This window comes from Mirounga leonina, unplaced genomic scaffold (genome assembly GCF_011800145.1).
Source record: "Mirounga leonina isolate KUSES-001 unplaced genomic scaffold, KU_Mleo_1.0 Mir_126, whole genome shotgun sequence".
Classification (NCBI taxonomy): Eukaryota; Metazoa; Chordata; class Mammalia; order Carnivora; family Phocidae; genus Mirounga; species Mirounga leonina.
Window position 1 is genome coordinate 7465443 of NW_023270314.1, and position 13419 is coordinate 7478861.

Sequence of the window (13419 nt, forward strand, 5' to 3'; positions counted from 1 at the left end):
TTCATTCCATTGTGCTACCTTGTAGAATACCTGATTTCACCTTATGTGATATTAATACTTTACACTTGATGACACAAGGCTATTTCTTGGCATCAAATATTCTAAGACATATTACCACTCTCTGAGTCACAGGAATAAGATAAAAATGTTGTGCATACTATCTTGTTAGTGTTAAAGTTTGGAACATTATTTCCAACCATTTTCATAGTTAGTCCAGTAACTTTAATTCTCCCCTATTTTCTTATGGTTCTCTCTATATCTATCTATCATCTATCTACCTATCTAGCTAGCTAGCTAGCTATCATCTATCTATCTATCATCTATCTCTTTCTATCTAATCTTCTATCATCTCTCTCTCCCATCCATTTATGTACTTAACTGTTTTTCTAACCTTTACTGAATTTATAATGACAGTAAGGACCGTATTACATTTATTCTTGTTCTTACTTCTATAACTAGCACAGTGGCATTAAAATTTTTTCAATAGAAAAGAATGTAATCCTTTAGCTATGACAGGATTACTTTGGAAGGCAGATTGATGCCCAAGATTGTTGTAAATCAGTGAAGCAACAAGGGAAATGAGGATTAAAAGGAATTTGCTGGTTCAGTTTTCAATTTAATGATATTTTGCAGTTATAAACAGTGAAATACACACGAAGAAAAAGAGATACCTGGCAGAGGAGAAATCATGATTTTTGTGATTTATTTTTCAGATGAAAGTCATTCTTTAAACAATGGTTTCTGCTGATACTAATTCTCCTCAATAGAGAAGGATTGACTTAGTGATCTATGCTAGTAACAAAGTGTATTTTTTACCTCTTCGATCAGCTTCATTCCTTTTTATTTACTTTATTTTTCCTCATGAGTGAAAATGTATGGTGATGTGGAAGGAACAGAAGCCAGGAGTTTGAGATTCAAGTTCTAGTTCTGGCTATTCTAATTAGTAGATCTAAAATTTTGGGTACCTCCTTCAGCCTCAATTATCTAATGTGGGGATTATAATATATAATTTCTCTGTGAAAAAAACTAATTTATTGAAACTCAGTGATATGTCAGGGACAGAGTAACATATGCTATGGGTTTTATGTCATTTACTAATCACAAAAAGTTAGTGATATGTTTTATTCCCATTTCACATTTGATTAAGCTATTTGATTAATGGAAGTAGCAGAATTGATATTCATACATAATTATGATTCCAAGGTCAGTGTTCTTCTTTCACAAGTAATTAGTAAGTTGATTTTTGTTTTGTTACTTATGCTTATACAATTGTGTAAGGATGACTACTTACATTTGAGATAACAGCCTATACTATTGATTTTTATCAAGCTTACCAGCAACTATGAATCCTCATTCCTGGTTTTCCATACTGTAGCCAAACTGTACAGCCAAACTGTAGCTTCTAATTTTGTACTTGTCAGTTCATTTTTAGACCCAATATCAGGACTCCATTTTTATCCCAATTTCTTCTTAGGCTTACTCCATCATTTAAACTTGATATGATCATTTTATCCTACCCAAATTGTTTGATGTTTCTTCAGAAATGATGTCTTCCAAATGATTAAGATTTTTGAAGAGGCACTTCTGGACATATAATCAGATATGCTTTACTATTCAGTAATCTTTTTTGATGCAGTATTCCACCAATTATGAATTCTCCTAACTTTATTCCAAGTCTGAATTTCTCCACTGATGGCCACATAATATTTTGATAGACATTGGTAAAATCCTTGACAAAATCCAGATTATAATCAGGGATGCCAAACTTATAGACATAGTTGGAATTCATAATTGACATATAGTTTTTGGACCTCAAAATTTAAAAAGGAAATCAGTGACTTTAGGAGGGACATGCATTCTCAACTTTCCATTGGTCTCTGTACTCCATATTGATTTACTGGTTACAGCTTCACCTTTTACGTTTCTGGTGTGGCCCCTAAAAGCATTTGAGTTTGAGATCCCTGGATGATTCCTCTCATCTATCAGGTTTTTATCTATATAAGTCTCAGCAATTTATGAACTGATCTAGGGTTTACCAGTTATCTCCACTCCAAGTATACACACACACACACACACACAGTGATATTAGAAAATTAATTCTTGAGTTTTCCCCTGGTTAAATATAAATATATCCCTGGTTAAATATCACTAGTCTTGGATCTAACTTCTCTACCTTCCTGAAAGACATGACTCTTCTTTTTAAATCTCTAATCTTCACATTCCACATAATTACAAAAATATTGCAGTAGGTGATAATAACTTTCCATGCAATTTTTTCAGTGTCCTGGGATTCAAATTCCCCAAACTAGAAAACTTACATTTCATTTAGAACAGCTAGGGGCAGACCTAAAATTCTGCACTCAGCTTGGGATTCAATTCCATCTGAATAATGTTTCCTCAGACTGAAAATGGTAGTATGTCATTATTCCTGAGAAAGAAAAAGGTACAAAATATGAGATTGAAAAGTGGTACTTTGTCATTTAATCACTAGTTACTATTGACCAAAATGACCTTAATGTTCTCAGCCTGACTAAACTTTAGACAGTTTTCTTCCTTTTTTTTTTTTTTAAGATTTTATTTATTTATTTGACAGAGAGATAGACAGAAGAGCACAAGCAGAGGGAGTGGCAGAGGGAGAGGGAGAAGCAGGCTCTGCACTGAGCAGGGAACCCAATGCGGGACTCGATCCCAGGACCCTGAGATCATGACCTGAGCCGAAGGCAGACGCTTAACCATCTGAGCCACCCAGGTGCCCTAGACAGTTTTCTTCTTGACTCTTGGCCCCTGACCTCCCTTTTCTTAGAGTTTTTACCTTAGAAAACTTGCAACTGTAAATTCTTCCTTTGTCCCTTTGAGATGTAAATCGTATCCAAGCTTCTTGCCAGTTTTACAACCCAGGAATATCTTTCTCAAGGACCCGGGGAGCCATCCCTTTGACATTTAATCATTAAGAAAGATAGTACCCCTATTTTCTAGTCTTAGTGGGGAGAATAAAACACAGATGGCCAAATCACACTGACCAAACTCCCTGCTTAACACTGGTTAGTACTGTTCCACTTGTTCACCCAGCTCTTAAACACTGTCTGCCTTATGTTTCAGAACTTAATTAAATATCTCTCCCCTATTGCAACAGTCTTGCAAAAAGTCTTCCTTGTCTGGTACAATTTTCCTTTGGCAAAATTAACTTAGCTACAACCCTTTAAAAATAACAAAAAGTTAAAATATATTTTTAAAAATTGTAGTAACATTTATTGTGCACTGTTTGCCAGACTGTGTTTACTTCTCCTATATCTTCACAATAATACAAAGGAAAAGCTCTAATATTAGCCCTGATTTGAAGATCAGCAAACTAGACTCAAGAGTTTGCTTACTTGCTTAAGACAAAGTAGCAAAAGGCAAAGCTAAGATGCCAACCCAGGGAATTAACTCCAGAATTCATGTATTTCACCACTAGTTTAATCTGCCTAGTTTAAGAAATATTTAACACTCTACAAGTCTTCAATTCAGCCTTACTTTAAAAAAATCTTTTAAAATGTGCCTTTAAAATCTGAGCTGAATGGAGCTCTCAGTTCCTTCCTTAACTACTTCCATTCCAGTGGTGTGACTCTCCTCTCAGAGTCTCAGCCCATGCCCAGCTTTACTCTCAACTTTCATAGTCCATCTTTCTCAGGTTTGAGATACATTTACCAGCTCTTACTAACTTGAAAATGACATAGTCCCTTTCTCCAAAGGTTCAACTGCATGTGTTCATTTTCTAAATAAAGTAATGAGGCATAAAAGGTAAATTGCAGTAGAAATAGCAACAAGATCAGATTGCTGATAGGGGAAGTTTTTAGTAGTGATATTGATGACACTGTCTGTGGAATTTATTCTTTGTTGGAAATGACAAAGAGAAAAGCCTCCTAGCAATCCACTAGACCATCTCAAATACATAGCATGTAAGCTGATCATGACCCACCCTTGGGCATTCAAGGAACATTAGATTGTTATTTTTTGCTTTGTTACCTTGTTTAACTTCTATTTTTTTAGTAACAATGTTTTTTTCCCAAATGTCTCCTAATATTAAGCATGACACAAGCTTATAAATTAATTTATTCATATTTTGATCTGTGTGCTATTTGCTTAAAATGCTTTATATGATGTTGTTTTGTTTTATTAATAATTTGAGGAAATGCTGGATGTTTTTCTTTATTCTTCAAAATATAACTCTCAATTGGAATAAGGATACTTTGTATTTCAGCTGGATTTGTAACCTGCAGTTAAATATTTTGGTGACTTTTGGCAAATATTAGTCAGTTAAAAAAAACAGGTGTATGTCTGTGTTCATGTGCACGAGAGCGCGTGCAAACCCACACATACACACATACTTCACTGTATACAGTCTAAGATCTTCCTGACAGCCTATCCCTACCAGAGAGGTAAGCTGATCTTGCTAATATATGCGGTCCCATGTTCAATCTTTTGGTGCCTTTCAAGAAATCTCAGTGCAAAATAATTGAGAAAGTAGAAAAAATGAAAAATTAAATGATTTTTGTTAGGAAAACTTTAACACAACTGTAAGTTAAAATCTAATTTGGAAGGGAAGTGTGAAGTCTCATTTGAAGACAGGAAACTTCCTTCTCTCTGAAAATGCAAGGTACATTTTCTACTGTGGAATTTAATAAGCTGATATGAATCAGTATCTTAGCATTCTGCCTAGAAGTGAAAAGCAAAATTATCTTTCTGGCCAAAATGGTGACACCTAATTACTCATTCTCAATAGAAATCATTAACACTACAGCATTTTCAAATGCACATTTGCCTAGACATGATATCTATCTTGGAGAGTATTATTTAATGAAGAATATTCTGTCATCCTTTGGAATATAACTGAATGTGCAAGTAACCAGAAACCAAGCTCTGAGTAGAGGGTCAGTACATTTACTTATGACGATGTCATATATGATATGATATATAGAAGGTCACTGAATAAAAAGGTACAGTAACCCAGCCCAAATACTCCTCATTTAAAAAAAATTTATTCAAGTTGCCAATTTCATGCTTTTTATGAATATTTTCATTGACTTGGCTTAAATATGGGCAATGTCATGCCTTCTGTTTACATACAAACATACACATGCAAAAATAAAAGAAAAAGAAAAAAAGAAAAAAAAACAGAAAGGAAAGAAAAAATTCTCATTGACCTACATGGAGAATATTTGAAGATGAAGATATGTGGATATAAACAAATCCAGGATATAGAGGTGATATTTTGAATTCTATACTAAGCAAAGATATGGACTTTTCTACAATTAGAAGAGAGAAAATTCATCATTATGTGACTATGTTCATGCTTTGCAAATCTGCTTGCTCATTTTAGCCATCTCTGCATCATTCCTAACTAGAGACAAGAGGTTTCAACAAGATGTTTCAGACCATAGACTATGAGTGTATCCTTACTTGAAATACCATCTTATTCTGAAACTACTGATATTTTAATATTAATTAAGCAGAAATCCACTATGATAAATCAGATATCTTGATTATTCAAGTTGCAGTGAACTGTGGTAACCTGTCATTATATTATAACTTCTGTTCTGAGGACAGATGTCACAAATATTTGATTAAATTTTAAAGCTTATCCCACATATATTTATTTGTAATTCACCATAAGAAATCTAGTCTTTGCCATGGATACTATAATCCTCATTAATGTATAAATGCATGAAAAATGGATGGAGGCTTACAAAAAGTCTCTTATAAGACAAATGTACCATTTAAAAAAAAATTAGAAGTTAAGTTACAGCATTTAGAAAATGAGTAAGATTAAGAAAGCAAGACATTGTGTTGAGAAACTGATTTATACCTGCTTTGAGAAGGATTTCATATCTTGCTCCAAGTTTCTGTGTTATTAATTTGTATTAATGTTAATATTAAATGTTTCATAAGTATTCTTGTTTAGTTTTTGTGTGTGTATATATGTGGGCTTACTATTTTTTCTTTTAACCTTTATGTTATTGCTTTACATTAATAGCATTTTCTGGTCAATTGGGAAAAGCCTAATATCCACAGGTTTTTGAGTAATCCAAGGGATTATCATTGTGCTTCACCTGCAGAAATCCCACAAATGCTCACTCCTGCGTCATAAGAGACAATTTTGGCAGGAGTGATGGATGGGGTAGGGAAGTAGAAATAGAGTGAAAACCTGGAAACCATTGATACAGGACCATATACAGAGCTTATTTTAGAGCAGTAATTAGGAATCAAACTGTTGAAATGGGTTCAAAATTCATAGCTCAAGTAATTATTATAGAGGACTTTGCAAGGGAGCCTTTTGGTTTTCTCTTCCTAAGGAGGTTTTTATTGCCTTTGGTCCACAGTTGACATTTCACATTATCTCTTGGTCCCAGGACTCCTGGATGGGGGCCAGTCCCCAGGGAGGACCTCCGGGTGGGGATCCTTGTGCAGTACTTGGCAGAGGAATGAGGACACATACGGGAAAGGGGGTGGCTTTGCCTCAACCACTTAGAACTCTGTTGTCCTATCTGGGCCTCAGTTTCTCCACTAGGCCCTTGCAGGGGGTGGTCTGAGAGTGCTGGCAAAATCCAGTTCCTCCCAAGACCTAAAAGATTTCTGGACTGTGGCCTGGCCCTCTTGCAGGGGACCTACTTCCTTCCCAGCATCCCCTTCTAGCATCCACCTACCACTCTCCTGCAAGGAATTATTTTTCTTTCATTAAAACTTCCTGAAACTTCTGTGGGTACAGAAACCACAAACTGATCGGCAGAGAAAATGGAAGAGAGGGAGAAGCAACCGGAAACCATTTGGGGTCCGTTCCCTCCCTGCCCAGGTTTCTTCCCCCAAACCCCTACGGCTCAGCCCTAATCCTGCTGGGAAATTTGCTGCCTGGATGTGCCCTGGCGGGAACCCCCGCACCACACACTTCTGCATGTGCCTTTAGCCCTTCCTCACAGACCCTCAACTGGCACCACTCAGACAAGGAGAAAAGGAGAAAAACAAGACAAAAACAGAACCCAAAAAGCACACAGGGTGAAGTGGGGAGACACCCGGCTCAGGTGCCTAGTAGTGTGCCTCCTCCTAGTGGTAGGGGGTGCACTCTGGGGCCTTCCCCAGGCCTGGGCAGTCACCTGCAGCCACTGAAGCCCCATCTGCCACTGGGCCTTGAGGGCAGTACTTGGGGTCATACATCTGCCGGCCCAAGCCAAAGACCTGGCCACTGTGGTTGGCTCCCTGTGTGTAGCCCATCTGCAGGGACACGAGGAGTTGTCACACTTGTCAGTCCCCAGCTTGGTATCGTAGATGTGCCGTCATGCCCATCTGCCTGGCACTCTTGTTCGTGACTATCTGGAGGCCGATGGTTGAGTGGTCCATGGGTAGCAGGACATGGTTCTTGGGGTCATATAGACGCCTTCTTGTGCCATAAGTCATCATGCTCAACTGGCTGGCACATGTGTTGGTGCCCATCTGGAGCCCAGTGAGCACTGGCCCACCTGCATGGTGGCATCATCGAAGTTGTGTTCTTGCTTCTGTATTTGACGTCGATCTTCAAGCCGCGCTGCAGCCCCTTTGTCTTGGTCTTCGTGGTCAGGGCAAGAAAAGACACCATAGGTCCATGGAGTTCATGCTGTAGTTGACCATGGCCTTGATGAAGGTGGACAGGTCTTCCAGCTGATGCCAGTTCTGCATGGAGCGGTTGATCTTGGGGACTGAGCCCGGCTGCAGCTTATTCATGAGTGTGCACAAGATAATTCTATCTTTCAGAACCTTCTGGAAGTCGGGCCTGATACTGAGGCCTGTGAGTCCCTCTACCTAGCTTTGGAGCTCCACCTCCTTCTGAGGATCACATTTGGACAGGAGCCAGTTCTTGACCTCCACCAAGAGCCCATTTGGAGGGCCCCTTGTTAACTGCTCGAGTTCATGGCTGGCAGGCTGTAAGGGAGACTTAAAAATCTGATTCTTAGTCAAATTGGGTTGATAATGTGATAATGGTTTTGACTAACAGAAAATAATTTAAGCAAAGGCCCCATATATACCTAAAAGTAGAACATGCTCAGGAAAACTTATTTACAAGTATTTTATCTTCCACTTAATCATTCATTAAGTTTTATTCATTGTTTAAAATATGCTGACACTCTACTAAGCATGCTAACTGCACTCATTAATTTAATTTTTACACCAACCCTATGAGGTCTGGATTGGTGTTAAACCCATTTCAAAATGGACAACTGGAGCACAGAAAAATAACTTTCCAAAGACAGTTAGAAAGTGATGGACCCAAAATACAAACCCATTTACTTTTACTCCAGAACACATTCTTAACTGATCTGCTAAATGGTAGCAAATTTCAAATTAAATTCCTATGTTTGAAAAAAACATTTTCTTCTTTCACTGATCCACAAACTACTTAGAATATTAAACCATGTATTAAAATGAGGATAGTAAGAGTATTTTATAAAATGATTCCTGTCTAAAGATACTTATGCAATCATTGAAAAGTAAAAACATTTTTTTAGATTAAAAAACTTGTAGGATTTTAATAGACGGGTATTGATAAAATACTTAAGAAAAGACAAAGTCAAGAGCACAGGGGAAGAAAATTCATACTATACTTGGGAATAATAAGATGTTCTATTTTTCTGGAGAGTGTAGTACACGAAGTATTCATAAGAGACAGAGCTCTTAAAGGGGTTTGGGTCCAAATCATGAAGACCTGGGAAGCAAGTTTAAGAAAATGGGACTTGGATCTTTTGAGAACAGGAGATATTTATGCTTTTGATTAAAACAGAGACTTAATCCTAGATTAAATGTGTGATTTGTGAATGTTATTTGGTAGCATCTTATAGTATAAATTGTCATGTGAAAGATTCAGTTCAGAAATTAGCATAGTTCAAAGCCAAATTTTTTATTGTGAAATAAAAATATATAAATAATAATGGAGATTAAAAGTCAGGGTTCTGAAAGTAAAAATTTGGTTGTATAGAACTTTCCATTTCTAAACATTCAAGTTATTAAAAAAAACAAATCTTAGAATCTTTGATTAAATTGGGGATGGGTATTATTGACTAGATCCTCAGAACATTTACTAATTTTTATGAATGTCTTGTATTTCTAGGATCTTTTCATATTCATGGAAAGCACATTAAGAGTAATATCCCTCTTAATCTACATTGATTTAATCAGTAAGAAAGAACTTTTTAAATATGATTAAGGTATTGCCTAATTTCAAATATATTTTTTCATCACCAAGAGATACCTTAGGTCATTATTAATAACCTTATTCACAATTAATATCTAAATTTAAGCAACTTGGTGAAATAGTCCAGAGCAAATGCTCCATTATATTGTATACATTTTACTTTTAATAATAAAATTAAAATTATTTTGAATATACTTTTTTGTGAAACATGTAGAGATTCACGGCTTCTTTTAGTTTTTCTCATTCTTGAAATTATTTATTTCTTAGGAGACAGAGTTTTGTGGGTTTTTTAATTTCGTCCAGTCTTAGTATAAGGGCACCGGAGATAGTAATTGCAAACCCTGTATATAATAATATTCCTAAATTCTGCAAGAGGTAGCCAGGAGAGTTCTTACTGTCCCATCACCACCTTCCAAAATTTGAAGTCCACAAAAACTGGGTTTCCCAAATACATGACTAAGGGCTCTTCTTAGAAGATAGGGTTGAACAAAGACTGTCTTGAAAAGTTGCGTCTTGAGTTCCAACATAGGAATTTGCACTATTGGATGTAGGTTTTTGTGTCTGTAATTCAATCTCTCCTCTGCACTCCCCAAACACTCCATGCTATTCATTTTCACACTAGACCAGGTCTTTCTGTCCACTTGTCTCTAAAGCAATTGTGAACACCTTGAGGGAGTTTCTTCTAATTTCAGTATTTCAGAGGCAAAAAATTGTACCTGGAACTCAATAAATGTATACTGAGTGGATGAATGAAGTGATTGCCTGGTTGAAAAATGAGTACGGATGGGAAAAGTAGGGTGAGAAAGCTAGAAGTAATGCATTTTTCAATACACCTTGGTTTCACCAGGATTCACAGAAAAGCTAGAGACAACTTTATCAGTTAGTGAAGAATTTTATTACTGAAACGATATTTCTTTTGTCTTATGCCACTGCTTCATTGAATTTTTCTACAAAATCTGTGTTGCAGCTGCGTTGCCTTTGGCTAGAGTCAAGTGGTAAAGAGAGGCCATAAATAGCTCCTCCGCTTGCCTTTTCAGTTGCTACTTGAGCCCTCACTCTTTTTTTTTTTTTATTTAAGATTTTATTTATTTATTTGACAGAGAGAGACATAGTGAGAGAGGGAACACAAACAGGGGGAGTGGGAGAGGGAGAAGCAGGCTTCCCGCGGAGCAGTGAGCCCGATGCGGGGCTCGATCCCAGAAACCTGGGACCATGACCTGAGTTGAAGGCAGACGCTTAAGGACTGAGCCACCCAGGCGCCCCAAGCCCTCACTCTTGACTGAGAACCCCACAATTTGCCAGGCCCTCTGTGCACTCAAAGTCCTCAGGGTTCTTTCTCTAACACTATTTCAATTTCCCAAGGCTATAAATATTATAGGTATGAAGACAGTGCTAGGGGATTATGTGGAATTTGTTAACATAGGAGTTTATTTCTGGTTAAGTTTCTGGGAAAATTTGGACACCACCTGCCCAAGTGAAGTACTCGAGTGAGGTTCTAGTCTCAAATCCTAGTGCAGAGCCCTTGTCAGCGAAGATTGACTAAGGAGGAATGCCTTTTGTCTTTGCTAGAGGCAGGAGGACCTGCAAACCAGAGAGCTTTCCTTAAACAGACCTGGCTTCATTTTAGATGGTAGGCATTTCCAGGATTATAACAAGAGATCTTGTGTCCAATAGGAAGGAATCACAAAGGGGAAATTTATGGCTGGAATTTCCCCCCACCCCCGATTGAATTCCTGTACTTCTTAGACTACTTTAGGAAGGAAAATTTAAGAGGAGGGTTAAAACAGATATTTGTTTAGGCTTACCTGGGTACAGTGAAAGTTCTGCCCAATTTCTCTTCCTGAGTATGAGGTTGAAGAGCCTTGAATGTACTTCACCAAGAACTCTAAGATAATATTATGTGGACTGTAGAACAATTATAGCTTTATGGACTGTAGAACAATTATAGTTAGGTTAAAAAGGGACACAGTCTTGGAGATAAAGCCTCTTTAGAATAAGAAATTTATAGAAGCCTAACAATATATGACGTCTGTTACAACAAGTCAGAAGGGGAACGTGCATTATGGCTAAGTGGAAGTTTCACAATAAAAGGAAAATAAAAATACTCAAAAAAAAAGTTTATCTTATAAGACAATGAAACACAACCTATGGAAATTTTGTTCATTTTGATGGTTGAAGAATTACAAAGATGTATAATATACTCCTGCTGTGAAAAGAAAAATTGAGGGTTAAATTAGATAAAAGATGATGTATGTAAAGTTGTTTTATAAGTGTAAATTTATAATAGTTCCTAGTTAGTTCCATTGTTCTATATGTTCAACCTTATACCAATGTCATACCCTTTTGATTATTATAGCTTTATAGCAAACCTGGAAATCAGTAAGTTAACTCCTTCCCTTTTTTCTTCTTTTTCTGAATTGTTTCTAAGAAGTCTAGGAAAAAATATTTGTAAAACAAATACTGAATAAGGAACTTGTATCTGAAATATGTGTATTTTAAAAACCTCTTACAATTCAATAGTAAAAAGACAACAATTTGACAAATAAGCAAAAAAACTGGGCAGGTTCTTCACAAAAAATAATTAGGTCAATAAATAATATAAAGATGCTCAACATTATTACTTAATATGAAATGCAGATTAAAATGGCAGTTAATAAGTTACCACTGCAAATCCATTAAAATGGCTTAAAAAAAAAAAACAAACAACAACGGACAATACCAAATGTTAGGAAAGATACTAGGATGCTAACCATCACTGTTGGGGATGCAAAATGGTAAGCTATTTTGGAAAAGAGTTTCAGAGTTACCTATAAAGTTAAACATATAGTGGAGACCCAGGAATTCTATTGTAGATATGTATTTACCTCATAGAAGTGAAAACAAATGTCCATAAAAAGACCTGTACTCAGTGAGTGGTTCAAGCAGTTGTATTCATAATAGACCCAAACTGGAAACAACTCAGATGTCTATCAACTGAAAAACAGGTCGACACGCTGTGGAGAATTCATACAATAGAATAATACTCAGCGAAAAAAGGAATGGGCTGCTAATACATCTTATAACATGGATGAATTGCAAAGGCATTATGTTAACAGTAACATAGTCAGACAAAAAGGACTAGACACTGTATGGTTCCCTTCATGTGACATTTTGAAAAGGCAATATCGTAAATCAGAAAGTGAATTATTTCTGGGGCACCTGGTTGGCTCAGTCAGTGGAATATGCGACTCCTGATCTTGGGATTGTAGGTTTGAGCACCACGTTGGGTATACAGATTACTTAAAAATAAAATCTTAAAAAAAATGAATCATTTTTGCCAGGGCCTGGGTATGGGCAGATAAGGGACATGAGGGAAATTTTTTGGGTGATGAAGATAAATGTATTATATTTTGATTGTGTTGGTAGTTACACTACTACACACATTTGTTAAAACTCATCAACTGTACCCTTAAAAAGAATGACGATTTTGTATGTAAATTATACCTCAATAAATATATTAAAATATATATTAATCGCTCTGTAAAAATTTATTCTACATTGTGTCTTCCCTTAGTAAAACTATGCAACTGTATCTCTCCCTGTCCCCCTCTACCCATATTTTTTTCTTCCAGCTTTCTTCCTTCCCATCTTCCAGATTTGCCTCCCCAGACCACTCAACACACACAAATATGTGAACTGTGAACATGATTTCGATTTTTTCTGAACATGAATCTTTTAAAAGCAAGTCTTGAAAATCAGTGTCTCCTTGTGATAATTAATGCCCTATTGGGTAATTTTCCAGGTTCTCAAGTATCAGGTAGATATGATGGAATGTAACTGGAATTTTCCTAGTTAATCAAGGGTTTCTGTTGGTTCTCCTAAAAAGAGACTGACCACTGTGACTAACCATTTTCCTTGAACTTAATCTGCTTATGGAAGGGGAAAATGGGATAGAAGAGTAAGAAAATAATTTTGTTTAAAGATAGCAAGTAATCTTAGCTGATTTTAGAAACAGTATCTTAGCATGATAGGTCCTCTTGCAGAAAAAATGCACGTATTCATTTTTTTCATTTGCATATACATTTATGAGGTTCGTGGACATTGTGAAGACTACAGAAAATGGGAGAGAACTCTCTCTGTGGGAGCAACAAAGACCCTTGAATGTTCCTGAACATATCTTTCTTTAGTGCCTCCCTAAATAGAATCAAATACATTGATAAATAGTGATGCTTACCACAAGGACA

The 13419-nt window shown here is 36.5% G+C and overlaps 1 pseudogene; it reads right to left on the reverse strand.

Annotated features, from left to right (window-relative positions):
* Window positions 1-5002: 5002 nt before the first annotated feature.
* Window positions 5003-13419, reverse strand: part of LOC118008970 — a 36087-nt pseudogene continuing 27670 nt past the window's right edge.